General features: G+C 44.2%; 1 protein-coding gene across 1 annotated transcript in view; it reads right to left on the bottom strand.

Annotated features, from left to right (window-relative positions):
* ZBED1 (zinc finger BED-type containing 1) overlaps window positions 1-10674 on the bottom strand; it is a 177633-nt gene extending 166959 nt beyond the window's left edge. Inside the window, exon 1 of the transcript XR_010909677.1 lies at window positions 9331-10674. The gene's annotated coding sequence lies outside the window, so the exon portion shown is untranslated. The remainder of the gene's footprint in view (window positions 1-9330) is intronic.
* Window positions 10675-14456: the final 3782 nt, after the last annotated feature.

The raw sequence follows: 14456 nt of genomic DNA, 5'->3' as shown, positions 1-14456 counted from the left end.
CTTCATACCTCTGAAGCCTTTTATCATCTGGCATACCGCCTGTTAACTATGAACATGGCATACATTATTAATCATCAAATTTGGATTGGGACAAACTGCAGAATTGTAACAGGTTGACATCACTGTAATTCTCATAGCTCTCCCCTACATAATCCAGATATTTATAGTCGGGTGAGCTCTTCAACAGGAAAGGTTAAAGACACCACAAAAGTACAAATCACAGGATTCCATACGATGGAGTCATTAGATTTACATGGCCTTGAACAGCTATATTTTTCAATTTGGACACACACTTGGAGGCCACTTGCTCCATTTTCCTCACCCCACCCTCCACTATAAAATGACAATTTCCACCAAAGCAAATTATAATTTCAGGGTTTTATGAACTAGGTAGGTATGGTGACCCTAAAGTGAATCTATTCTGTTGTTTTCTAGTTTTGAGACTATGTGCCTCACTCAAAGTTAAGCAGAGTGTTTCCAACAGATCTTCCACTTCTTAATCAGAAAGATAATATTGAATGGCATGTGTACTAAAAAATTGTCAGGAGAGCTACAATCCTGCTACAATTAAATTAGTTGATGTTTTGCAATTGTTTGATCAGGATAGGACTGCACACTAGACAAGTAACCATCCAATGCCAAGCATATACTCAGAAGTATGTATTTTCTGCTGACTTAAGTGAGACTTACTCCCTAGTGTAAATATGCCTGGACTACTGCCTAAAATACTTAGGTATTTATACTCTTGTTTTCTAAATATAACTGCTGAAAGCTTCCCTTTATTATATATTGAAAACACAAAGCTATTCATGGTTCTTCATTACTTGTACTACCTGTAACTATTAGCATTTAAACAAATACTAATAGTGGTAGATATACCACAGGTTTAAGTGCTGAGTAACAGTATACCTCTATGAGAAAGTCTGAATAAAATGATATGTTTCAATGTATGGCAGCTCAAATCCTTTTTACAGCAAGGTTTCAGATTATATAAGGATTGACGTCTTACTAAGCCTGCATACATATAAAACAGAAAAGATGTTTAAAGCAGAATTTAAAGTTCATGTTTGCATTTCAAAGCCTCGTTCTTCTTTCTGCTTCTGATTTATACCATGGTACACTGACCACAGAAAGGCAAATTGCCAACTCTTTTACTTCTGTGCATTTAGAAACTGCATAAAAATGAGAAGTTCAACAAGTCCTGCATATTTGTGTTACTAATGCTGCAACATGGGAAAACCAAAACCTGAACCATTTCTCTGCTACAGATATCTGTGAAAGCAGAAAGGAGTTAACATGCCGTTTGATCTAACAAAGCCAGAATGGTTTTTAGGACATTTAAATGAATTAATTACTTTTCTGTTTTTTCTTATTATTATTCTTCAAAGAACTCAGGGCATCATTAACATATATGTGTGTGTGAGAGAGGGATTCACATTGGCTTCTTATGTCATGTTCTCCTTAGTCTCTATCACTCCTGAAATTAGACCTCTTTGTTCATACTTTATCCTCCGTATAGTGAGAAAAATAAAAAAACTAAGAAATGTCAGCAAAACACATTTTGCTGACATTGCTATTTCTGCATGATATGGGTTATTGTCTGGTTCTGAAAGTAAGATTGGTCATACATCTGTGGAACAACCATAATTCTGTGAGGATGCCAATAATGACTACCGACTGGTCCATGGAAGTGGTTGTGAATCCAATTTCGGTTTCAGTCCAAACTTTAAAGAATCTATCCAAGGTGAGCAATCTATTTGGGACATGGGGTTCCATAGCTCTGGGTAAGGTTTGAATTACCCAGAGCTGATCCACAATCAGCACCCCAAATAACCAAAACAAATCTAAAACTGACCAAAAACGGATTCATAACCCTTTTGATACTAATGTTGGAGAGTGGTCAATTGTCAAAGTGGTCCCTAATCAAGTAATCCCTGGTTAAAAAAAGTTGAGAACCACTGCACTAAGAAGAGCCTGTGCTTTAGAGATGAGGGATCCCTGGCACTTCCATTTAAAAGGTAACAGTTGATGGAAAGGTTGTCTCCCTAGAGAACCACTGTTAGTTAGCATGGGTAATACAGACAGTCCCTGAGTTACAAACATCTGACTTACAAACTACTCATAGTTAAGAGCAGCGATGAGACAACAAGAAGTGAGAGAAATCTACCCCTAGGGAAAATCACTCCTGAAAGAGGTATCATGGCCAGGGGGATGTCTTGACTGGAGCTTTATCACCAATCCTTGTTTCCACAACAAGCCATTTTTATCAAAATACAATGATCACAGGACATAAAGTGAGATGAAATCTTCTGAACAGGGGCACAGATAGCAAAACAGACACAACAGGAGTATTAACCCCTCCCTGTGTTTTCCAAAACTACACATACGCACACGCACACACACATTGCTGGTGTTTCACTTAAAAAGGTACCTGTTTTGACTTACAAACAAAGTCAGCATAAGAACAAACTTACAGAATAGATCTTGTTTATAACTTGGGACCTGCATGTAGAGGACTAAGCCAACACACATTTTGATCCAGTACAAAGCAACTTCTGACATTCGTATTCCTAAAAATCTTTGGAGTAGCTCATAGATCATCTGCTTCTGTTCACACTCTTTAACAAAATGATGAATGCAAATGAGAAAACAGAATGCAAGTGCCCAAAATAGCATGCTTCTCTCATTCTCTTTAATTATTGAATGAGGAAACACAAAGCATAAAAAGCATCATGTAGGATTCAAACTGACCTTCCAAGGAAAATCCAAGGAAATTACTTCTTTCCTAACATTTACTTAATGTTCCAGAGAGTTTCTTTCTAGTAAAAAAGGCAACTGTATATTTGCACTTAATCACAACATAAATTCAATGTTTACATATTTCTTCTTTCACATATTTTGTTTGTTTAAAGTTATACTATATAGTAAAAGAACCTAATATGGTCTAATGTGATAAGATATTTGCACTTTAAAGTTTGATGGGAGTTATTTTGTAATAATATGAATAGTCTGATATTATATAAGTTTATTCACAGGTAATTTGCATTGAGTTAAATGGATTTACTTTCAAGTAAATATGCACAGAAGGCATTACCAGAATAGCTTGCCAGACAACAATACTATAATTTTAGAATTGTGACCCTACAGGTCTCACTGAACTCAATCAGAGTTACTTTTAAGAAGGCTTATATAGAATTTCATACTTAGAGCACCTTGTGTGATAGATAGTATCGTTTTTTTAATGGATCTTACGTTCACATAAATGTTAAGAAACAAGATCTCACATATGATACAATCCTTAAACTTGTAGCAGCCTAACAATACCATGCATGATGTCATATCGTATATATTTTCAAAGTAAAGGTAAAGGTTACCTCTGACATTAAGTCTAGTCGTGTCAGACTCTGGGGGGTGGTGCTTATGTCTAAGCCAAAGAGCTGGTGTTGTTTGTAGACACCTCCAAGGTCATGTGGCTGGCGTTATTGCATGGAGCACCGTTACCTTCCCACAGAAAGCAGTACCTATAGATCTACTCACATTTGCATGCTTTCGAACTGCTAGGTTGACAGAAGCTAGGGCTAACAGCGGGAGCTCACCCCGCATTCCAGATTTGAACTGACAACCTTTTGGTCAGCAAGTTCAGCAGCTCAGCAGTTTAACCCACTATGCCAACAGAGGGCCCAATTTGCAAAGTACTACAATGTAAATATATACATTTATATATTGATTTTGTTCTCAGTTTAAATATGATCACCAGCAGAAAGAATATAAAAGAATTGTGCTTATGCTGCTGTATTATGAGAGATAAAAGAAACAGTTTCCCTATCCACACAGATACACTTCTGTTTAATAATGTATCATGTCCACATATTTATTTTTTGTTGTTGTCACTGTCATTGTCGTCGTTGTTGTGTGCCTTCAAGTAATTTCTGACTTATCTCAACACTGACGCGAATTTATCATGGGGGTTTTCTTGACAAGATTTGTTCAGAGGGTGTTTCACTGGGTGACCTTGCACAAGTCACACTGCCTCGATCTCAGAAGAAGGCAAAGGAAATCCCTTCTAAACAAATCTTGCCAAGAAACCTCGTGAAAGGTTTGTCTTAGGGTCACTATAAGTTGGAAATGGTTTGAAGGCACACAACAATAATATGCAGAACAGAATCCCCCTGTCTTTGCTTGCATATCCATTTGTTATGAAATAAGCATGTAACATCAGAAATACCTTAGATTTTTGATGAATGTTGTTGCCATTTAGAAAAAAAGCTATGTGGTACCCAAGCTAATAGGAGCCTAGTACCTGAGTATTGGACAGCAATGGCTCCCAAAGTGGCCCATTTAAGGTGGAATCAGGTGTCAAGCAGGGATGTGTTATTGCCCCAACCTTATTTTCCATCTTCATCACTATGATTCTTCATCTTGTTGATGGGAAGCTTCCTACCGGAGTGGAAATCATCTATCGGACAGATGGCAAGCTATTTAACCTCAGCAAACTGAAAGCCAAAATCAAGATTACAACAACATCTGTTATAGAACTCCAATATGCTGATGACATCATAATCTGTGCACATTCAGAAGAAGACCTACAACCCACTCTAAACGCCTTTGCAGAAGCATATGAGAAGCTCGTCCTGTCATTGAACATCGAGAAAACCAAAGTGCTCTTCCAGCAGGCACCAGCCAGTCTGTCTGCAATCCCACTAATACAGCTTAATCATGTAACATTAGAAAATATTGACCATTTCTGCTACCTTGGTAACCACCTCTCCACAAAAGTCAACATTGACACTGAAATACAACACTGCCTGAGCTCTGCGAGTGCAGCATTTTTTTGAATGAAGCACAGAGTGTTTGAGGACCGGGACATCCGTAGGGATACCAAGGTGCTTGTTTATAAAGCTATTGTCCTCCCAACCCTGCTATATGCCTGCGTAACGTGGACTATCTACAGACGTCACATTCACCTCCTAGGATGATTCCATCAGCGTTGCCTCCAAAAAATCCTGCAAATCTCTTAGGAAGACAGATGAGCAAATATCCGCGTGCTGGAAGAAGCAAAGACCATCAGCCTTGAAGTGATGGTCCTCTGCCGTCAACTCCACTGGACTAGCCATGTTGTTCACATGCCTGACCACCGTCTCCCAAAGCAGTGGACAGGAAGAGATTTAAAGATGGGCTCAAAGCCAACCTTAAAAACTCTGGCATAGACACACTGAGAACTGGGAAACCCTGGCCCTTAAGCACTCCAGCTGGAGGTCAGCTGTGACCAGCAGTGCTGTAGAAGTTGAAGAGGCATGAATAGAGGGCGAAAGAGAGAAACGTGCCAAGAAGAAGAAGGCGCATCAAGCCAACCCCAACCGGGACCACCTTCCACCTGGAAACCGATGCCCTCACTCCAGGAGAATGTGTAGGTCAAGAATAGGGCTCCATTGTCACCTATGTACCCACTGCCAGGACACCAAACTTAGAGGACAATCTTACTCAGACAACGAGGGATCACCTAAGTAATTAAGTAAGTACTAGGAGTCTACCACTGCAATAAAGTGGGGGAGGGGTTGGTAAGGATGAGCTGACTACCATTAAAATGAACAAAATCTGGCTACCAGTATTTCAGTAAATAAAGAGCAATAGTAAAAAAAAAACAAACCAAAAAAACCAGGGGAAATCCAGACAACAATCAATCAGAGCCAGTTAACACCTCCCAACAAAGGATTTCCCCAGACAGCAACCAGCCAGGCTTTGAAGCTGCAATGCTATGCAGTGCTAATCAACGTGGCCAATTGCAACATTCACATTTGCCTCAAGCAGACAAGAATTTTTCCCCCATCCTGGACATTCTACAGATACATAAACCTCACTTGTCTAGTTTCCAGCAGAACTCTAATGATTTCTGCCATAGATATGGGCAAAATATCAGGAGAGAATGCTTCTGGAACATGATCACACAGGCCGGAAAACTCACAGTAATCTGATGAGCTGGCTGTTCTAAACATTGGTTTGTGACCTTTTACTTGCTCACAGTCTTGAGCAGCTGGCATTTCAGCAGAGGAGGAGGAGAGAAGGACAAACAAATGGTTTCAGCCTTGTAGTCACTGGGCATGTAAACACTGATGGCACCGTTGCTGCAATCACATTGGATGGTAAAATACATTAACAGTAATGTCAAGACTGAGCAACCGGGGACAACAGAAGACCTTGTGGGGTTCATTGTGAGTTGCAGCCAAACACAAGATTCATAAGACAAGATTCATAAGGAGATCTCTTATGCCCACTCCCAACAAATGCACACACTTTCCTCGAGCCTACATAAACAAGGCTTCGAGGATAAGAAGTCACCTTCAGGCAATGCCATGCAACATATCATAGATGACAGAGTTGCACTTTGTCTACTAGGGCACATTTTGCAATCCTTTCTCCCAAAGTATCCTTCTCCATTGCTGAAGATAATTCCTAGGACAGATTATATCTCTTCTTATACAGCTTATACACCAAGTAAGATGAGTGCACCTCGTGGTCTCTGTTTAAATTCCAGCCAGTCCTACAAAGACCATGAATATTTATTATCCCTTATTGTCGAAGGCTTTCATGGTTGGAATCACTGGGTTGCAGTATGGCCATGTTCCAGAAGCATTTTCTCCTGATGTTTCATCTGCATCTATGGCAAGCATCCTCAGAGGTTGTGAAGTCTGCTGGAAACTAGGCAAGTGAGGTTTATATATCTGTGGAATAATGTCCAGGGTGGGAGAAAGAGCTCTTGTCTGTTTGAGGCAGGTGTGAATGTTGGAATTGGTCACCTTGATTAGCATTTAATGGCCTTGCAGTTTCGAAGCCTGGTTGCTTACTGCCTAGGGCAATCCTTTGTTGGGAGGTGTTTAGCTGCCCCTGATTGTTTCTTGTCTGGAATTCCCCTGGTTTTTGTTTATTATTTATTTATTTCAAATATTTATATCCCGTCCTTCTCAACCCCTCAGGCTGGCTTACAACCGGCAACCATTAGATGCCAACAGCAACAATTACAGTACGAAACAGGTTAACATTAGATAAAACAACGGTTATTTTAGTGTTGTTTTTGAGTGCTGTTCTTTATTTACTATTTTGATTTTTAGAGTTTCTTTAGTATTGGTAGCCAGATTTTGTTCATTTTCATGGAGGAAACCAAAATCTTGAAGCTGCAAGGCCATTCAAGGCTAATCAAGGCTGCCAATTGCAACAGTCACACCTGCCTCAAGCAGACAAGAGTTCTTTCTCCAATCCTTGACATTCCACAGATATGTAAACCCCACTTGACTAGTTTCCAACAGACCTCACAATCTCTGAGGATGCCTGCCATAAATGCAAGCGAAACATCAGGAGAGAATGCTTCTGGAAAATATGGCCATAGGTAAAGGTAAAGGTTTCCCCTGACATTAACTCCAGTCCTGTCTGACTCTGGGGGTTGGTGCTGTTGTCCGTAACCTCCAAGGTCATGTGGCTGGCATGACGCATGGAGCGCTGTTACCTTCCCACTGGAGTGGTATCTATTGATCTATTCACATTTGCATTTTTGAACTGCTAGGTTGCCAGAAGCTGGGGCTGACACTGGAAGCTCACCACTCCCTGGAATCGAACCTGCGACCTTTTGGCCAACAGGCTCAGCAGCACAGCAGTTTAAACCACTGCGCCACCGGGGACTCCCTGAACATGGCCAGAAAACTCACAGCAACCCATTTATTATCCCCCTTGCATTTTAGGAGGATGTCTTATTTTGGCCACCTCCTTCTAGCCACTGTGCCTGGTATCCCTTCCTCTGGTAAAAGAGGAAGGTCACCATGAGAAATAGTCCTTATCACAAACGCCCCTCTCTCTACCTTACATAGGCAATAGAGGAGAGTTGGGCTTCCTGTAGCATCCCCAAGATTGACGATGCAACACGTTCACTGACGCTGAGGGCAATCCCTCTCCCCCAGAATTCAATAGCAAACACCCACCATTTATTTTAATGGAATGGGATTTCACTCATTGTCGATACAGCCAGAGGAGAGAGTGCGATTAGAAGAGGAGGGAGCATGTTTTGCTCTTCCCACAGCTCGGGCACTGTTGCAAATGCTTTGGCTAGTCAACCATCCTCCTCAAAGCTGAAAAGGCAAAGGTGTTAAGGGGCACACCAGGCCATGGAGGATGTTTGTGTCTCCTTCAGATGTTGCAGGGAAGAGCTTCAAGTATCAGTCCCGACCTTGATTTCCCCCCACCTTTTGAATGTGCCGGAGCCTCGATCCTCCCGCCGTTGCGGTTGCCTTGAGCCGCGCAGTCCCCTCCTGCATCCCAATCCGGAGGCTGCAAACAGAGCCTGTGTGTGATCGACAGCACCTTCCCTTCCCAGCGCGCATTCAAAGGACGGGAAAGAGACCCGAGGCTTTCCGTCTGGAGCAAATCTCCACTTTCTTTGCCAAACTCCCGCTAAACCCCCTTTCCCTCAATTTCCCTCTTCAACTTCGCGAAACAGAGAACCCAGGAGGAAGTGGAAAGATGTGTTGTTCCGAGTTTTCCGGGCTATATGGCCATGTTCCAGAAGCATTCTCTCCTGACGTTTCGCCCACATCTATGGCAGGCATCCTCAGAGGTTTGAGAATCTGTTGGAAACTAGGCAAGTGAGGTTTATATATCTGTGCAAAGTCTCGGGTGGGAGAAAGAACTCCCATCTGCTGCAATTGGTCACCTTGATTAGCATTGAATGGCCTTGCAGTTTCAAAGCCTGACTGCTTCCTGCCTGGGGGAATCCTTTGTTGTGTTAGCTGGTCCTTTGAGGTGTTAGCTGGCCCTGATTGTTTCCTGTCTGGAATTCCCCTGTGTTTGAGCGTTGTTCTTTACTGTTTTGATTTTAGAGGTTTTTTAAAATACTGGTAGCCAGATTTTGTTCATTTTCATGGTTTCCTGCTTTCTGTTGAAATTGTCCACCTGCTTGTGGATTTCAATGGCTTCTCTGTGCAGTCTGACATGGTACCTTAGGAGGGAATGGCCATACAGCCCGGAAAACTCACAGCAACCCATTGATTCCGGCCATGAAAGCCTTCGACAACATTGAGAAGTAGAAAGACTTTGCCTCTGCCCAGATTACAAACCACGAGGGGGGGGGGAGGGGGTAAACAACAAATCTCGGAGAGAACACACACTTGGACATACACTCCGCGCAAATGGACCCTGAAAGGGGATGACATATGGATCCAGGAAAGATGACAACACTGCAGTGCTTTCGGAAAGCATTCACTTTCTGTAACGCTTCTTGAAGAAGTTGAGTCTCCCCCCCTCCCCCCCCCCCCCCGGTCTCGGCTTTGTAAACAAGGCAAGGCTCACCGGGTCACCCTGATCCCTGAAGGTCACTCTCGGGCTCCGACGGCAGGGGACGTGGCCCGTCTCTCCCGGGGCCTCCTTGCTCCCTCCTCGCTTGCCTTCCTTGGCCTTCTCGGCGGTGGCGGGGCGCTCTCCTTCTCCGCCTCCTCTTCCTCCTTCTCGCTCTCCCTCGGCGCTAAGCCCGGGCCCGGCATGCCCGCTCAGATGCCATGGTCGCAGTCCACGTCGCGGCAGATGTACCACAGGATCACGTAGAGGATGAGCAGGATGGCGAAGATGAAGAGGGCCACCAGAATCGCCTTGGTCACCGGCGAGATGAGGGACTGCATGGCCCCCGCGGGAGGCAGAGCCGCAGACGGAGGGAGAGGAGCCGAAAGAGGGGGGCGGGGAGGGGAGGGGGAGCCGAGGGCGCCCCGCTAACACCCGCGCAGCACGAAGAAGAGGAAGAGGAGGAGGAGGAGGAGGAGGAAGGGGCGCCGCATTGGCTCGTGCTCAAGGGGCGCGCTCGGCCTCCCCGCCGTCAAAGGCCAGGCTGCTGACCCGCGCCCCGCGGCTGCCCAAGGCCGACCTGGAGGAGGAGCAGGAGGAGGCGGGGAAGCCACCGCTGCAGCAGGAGCAGGAGCACTCCGCCTGGAAGGGGCGAAGGGGCCCGCCAAAGGCCGCGGCCATGGGCTCCCGGGCGGGCCTCGGGCGGCGAGGGGCTGAGCCGGGCGGAGGGAGAGCGGCTTCTTCTCCTTCCCTCAGAGACGCGCCGAGGACACGCGCCAGCTCGGAGCGGCGCCTCCAAAGTTGGGTGACGGCGGAGGCGGGGAGCAGCGCGCGGCTGCGGAGTCTGGGGAGGCTGCGCTTGCCCGCAGCAGGTAGGAGCCACAGCAGGTGGGAGGCGCCGCCAGGAAAGCCATGAAAAGGAGCGAGGGCCAAGGAAAACGCCGAGAGAGAGAGAGAGAAAGAGAGAAGAAGGAGGAGAAGGAGAAAGAGCGGGAGAAAGAGCGGGAAGGGCGCGTGCCGGAGCGCGCGCGGGTCTGCGAGGAAGGACGGCGGTGCTGTGGCAGAGAGCGCGCGCGGCGCTAGGCTGAGCTGGGCTGGGAAGTTCCTTCTCTCGGCCTCGCCTTCTCCAAGGGCTTCCCTTCAGCGCCTGGCCAAAGGAGGAGAGGGTCTCCACATGCGCCTTCTCTCAGAGGAGGAGGAGGAGGAAGCCCCGGCGTGCTGCAGGCGGGCAACCTGCCTGATTAGTATGCCGCCCAACAGAGCTCGGAGTCTCTCCCTTCCTTCCTTCCTCTCTCTCTCTCTCTCCCCCTCTCTCCCGCCTTCTTCCCATTCAGCGCCTCATCTGGTCCTCCTCTCTCCCCCCCCCCCCAAAAAAACCCGCCAGGAAACCTCTGCTGGCATGGAGTTCGCGCGCCTCTCTCGTCTTGCAGAGGAGAGTGGAATTGGCGTGTCTGTGTGTAATAGGGTTTTTGATAACCCCCTCCTTCTGCGCCTTTAACTGACGTCTCCATTAGCCGAGGTCCTTATGACTCCAAGGGGAAGCCTGCGACGTTTCTCTTTCATGTGAGATGCACCTGTACTTCGGGTGGGAGAAGATCATAAGCACATGCCTCACAACCTCTGAGGGTGCCTGACATAGATGCAGGTGAAACGTCAGGAGAGAATGCTTCTGAGAATATCCTAACCACATACCTCACAACCTCTGAGGGTGCCTGGCATAGATGTGGGCAAAACAACAGGAGAGAATGCTTCTGAAAATATCATAAGCACATACCTCACAACCACTGAGGGTGCCTGACACAGATGCGGGCAAAACGTCAAGAGAGAATGCTTCTGGAACATGGCCATACAGCCTGGAAAACTCACAACAACCTAGTGATTCCAACCATGAAAGCCTTCGACAATACACATACATATAAACATATACACACACACATATATACAAACATACAAACATGCAAACGTGAACACACATGGAAGTCTTTCAAAGGTCATAACATCTCAAGAGTGCCTGACATAGATGCAAGCGAAACGACAAGAGAGAATGCTTCTGAAAATATCATAAGCACATACCACACAACCTCTGAGGGTGCCTGGCATAGATGCGGGCAAAACATCAAGAGAGAATGCTTCTGGAACATGGCCATACAGCCCGGAAAACTCACCACAACCTAATGATTCGATCATGAAAGCCTTCAACAATAAACATACATATATACATACACACATATATACAAACACACACACGTACATGAACACATATGGAAGTCTTTCAAAGATCATAACTTCTCAGGAGTCCAAGGATACATTGGACTTGACTGATCAAGCTATTTGGCTGCCTGAAGCAAATGTCAAGCTAATATTTATCTGCTTATTGACACCACCACCCCCACCTCAAACCCCTCCAATTCTACTATGCCAACCATATTGGCAGTGAATTCTTGTTTCCATACTGGAGAAGGATGGCAACATCAACACACTGAAAATGGCTGGCTATTAAAGTGTTGAAGGAAAATTTTGAGAGTGCCTTGGACTGCAAGAAGATCAAACCAGTCCATACTCTAGGAAATAGTGCCTGACTGCTCACTGGAGGGGAGGATATTAGAGGCAAAAATGAAGTATTTTAGCCCCATAATGGGAAGACAGGAAAGCTTGGAGAAGACAATGATGCTGGGGGGAAATGGAAGGAAAAGAGAAGAGAGGCTGACCAAGGGCAAGGTGGATGGATGGTGTCCTTGAAGTGACTGGCTTGACCTTGAAGGAGTTGGGAGTGGCCAGGGAGCTCTGGTCCATGAGGTCATGAGTCAGAAGCCACTGAACGAATAAACAACAACATCAATGAACACAGGGAAGGTTTCTTAGGACACCATCTTCTTGCTTGCGAGCTACAGCCGGGTCAGGGTTGTTGATACCACATCACCTGGCATCTACCACTTGAGGCAACCACCCCAGTCTGCATAATAGTAGGACTGGCACTGGGTTTAATCCAAATTCAGAATGAGCACCCCTATGTCAAGGTGAGTTCCCACATAGATGGATGTAGCATGCTGATGACTACTGCATCATGAGATAACTTGTGTTTGTGAGAGAATCATAACTGATTGTATTAAATGCCCTAAAGGCAGGATATAGTATTTAATTTGTTATCAAATGTATTACTTCCTAATAAAGGCATTTTCTACACCTTCAGGTAATTGTTGAATAGGAGATATGGGATGAGGATAAAGGAACAAACGCCACATAGCCATTGTAAGGTCATCCACTCTATGTATAAGGGCTAACTCATTCTTTATCTCTGCAGGGCAGCTGCTGTTATTTGGCATGCTGATGGAAACATCCCATGATATAGTTGGGTCAATTTCTTTCACAAGAGCCTTGAAGCAAAAAATTATGCAGGAGAGTGAAGGAGTGTTAGAGTGAAGGAGTGTTGTGCTGCACACAATTGTCTGAGAATTATGGGAGTTGTGCTTCACTGCAACTCCCATCATTCTAGAAGGGAAAGACTATTCTACATCTAGTACACAAAGCTTAGAGTCCATCTACAGCTGTGTTTCCCAACTTTTTTTTTGACCGGGGACCACGTGAGCAGGACCACTCACCAACATTAGTACCAAAAGGGTTACGAATCAGTTTTTGGTCAACTTTAGATTCGGTTTGGTTATTTGGGGTGCTGGTTCAGAAAATTGCATTGGATAAATCACATCAGCTCTGGTTTCTGATACAGAACATATGCCATCCAGTAGTTGCCATCTGCTCACTGACAGAAAACTGTATTTAACAAGCCTTGGAACTATATGAGGGTTTTTCAAAGCCAGTTGCTTTTGTTGCAACAGTGTAGTAATGATGAGTTAATGGACCATATTTTAGTTCTTGCAGACCACTGGTGGTCCATGGACCACAGGTTGGGAACCACTGATCTACAATGACCATTTAATGCAGTTTCAAACCAGTATTGAAGAAAGTGTTTTCACTGTGCAGATAATCCTGGAACTAGTTTTGACAATTACAGAAACCACAGAGCACTGGTGCAGATTAAAGGCTTTCTTTCACTCAGTTTTGTGGGAGTTTGTTATCTAGTCACTACAGTTTTAAGCTAGCTTCAAACTGCAGTAAACCCTTAGTGTAGACAAGGCCTTACTTAAATTTATTTATTGGGTTTCTTCCAGAGGAGAAAAAAATGAAGAAAAATTACCATTTCTTAGTTACCTGTGTCCTAAGAGGCCACAAAACCATGCAAATTAACCTGTAGAATACATTTCACAATAGCATCTATAACAGTGGTTCTCAACCTGTGGGTCTCCAGATGTTTTGGCCTTTTAACTCCCAGAAATCCTAACAGTTGGTAAACTGGCTGAAATTTCTGGGAATTGTAGGCCAAAACACCTGAGGATCCACAGGTTGAGAACCACTGATCTATGAGGTCTCATGCCCAGCAACAGTCAATTCACAGACCAATAGCCATTGCTCTTGACTGGTTAACTTATATGAGCAAGAAGTGTACACAATATTTCTGCTGAGCAGCAACTTTACATATTAACTTGAAAATGTAAAAACAGCTAATTCTCTGTATCTAGTGCTCTCATTTCTCATATATGTTCACCCCCAGATATACCATTCATCTGTGCCTTATGAAATCAAAAGCTTCTTGGTAATTTCACTACAATGAATGGCTAAAATAATTCTCTTTCACATCCATTGCCCACAACAAAAATAATAATTGCTTAGAGCAGATAATTAACCTCATGTGTTTAGTAGACACTCTCCAGATCTGATAAAAACCTTTTAGCAAAAAAATCTAGAAATGTCTGTGTCTTAGATCTAAGGGCAGCTAAACAGGGAGATTGCAGTCTATCCTTTCATTATGTAATCATATAGAATAACAAAGCCTAATAAATGATACAAATACAGCATGAATATATAATGGAAGGAAACAGATGTATATATTGGAAACATACACACAATAAACACATAGGATTAAAAAGCAATGTTGATGGTTGTTATAAACATGACAGCTTAATATGCTCTGCTTCAAGCTCTACAGGTGAATAGTAAACCAAAGGCAAACATTGCTTGTAGCAGAGACTGTATTCATAAACTCTACATTTGCTGCAGAATGAAGCAGTCATCTATCTACACACATA

Source organism: Anolis sagrei, chromosome 3, assembly GCF_037176765.1.
Source record: "Anolis sagrei isolate rAnoSag1 chromosome 3, rAnoSag1.mat, whole genome shotgun sequence".
NCBI lineage: Eukaryota > Metazoa > Chordata > Lepidosauria > Squamata > Dactyloidae > Anolis > Anolis sagrei.
The sequence above is the reverse complement of the archived record's forward strand: the minus strand, read 5'-3'. Positions and strand labels throughout refer to the sequence as shown.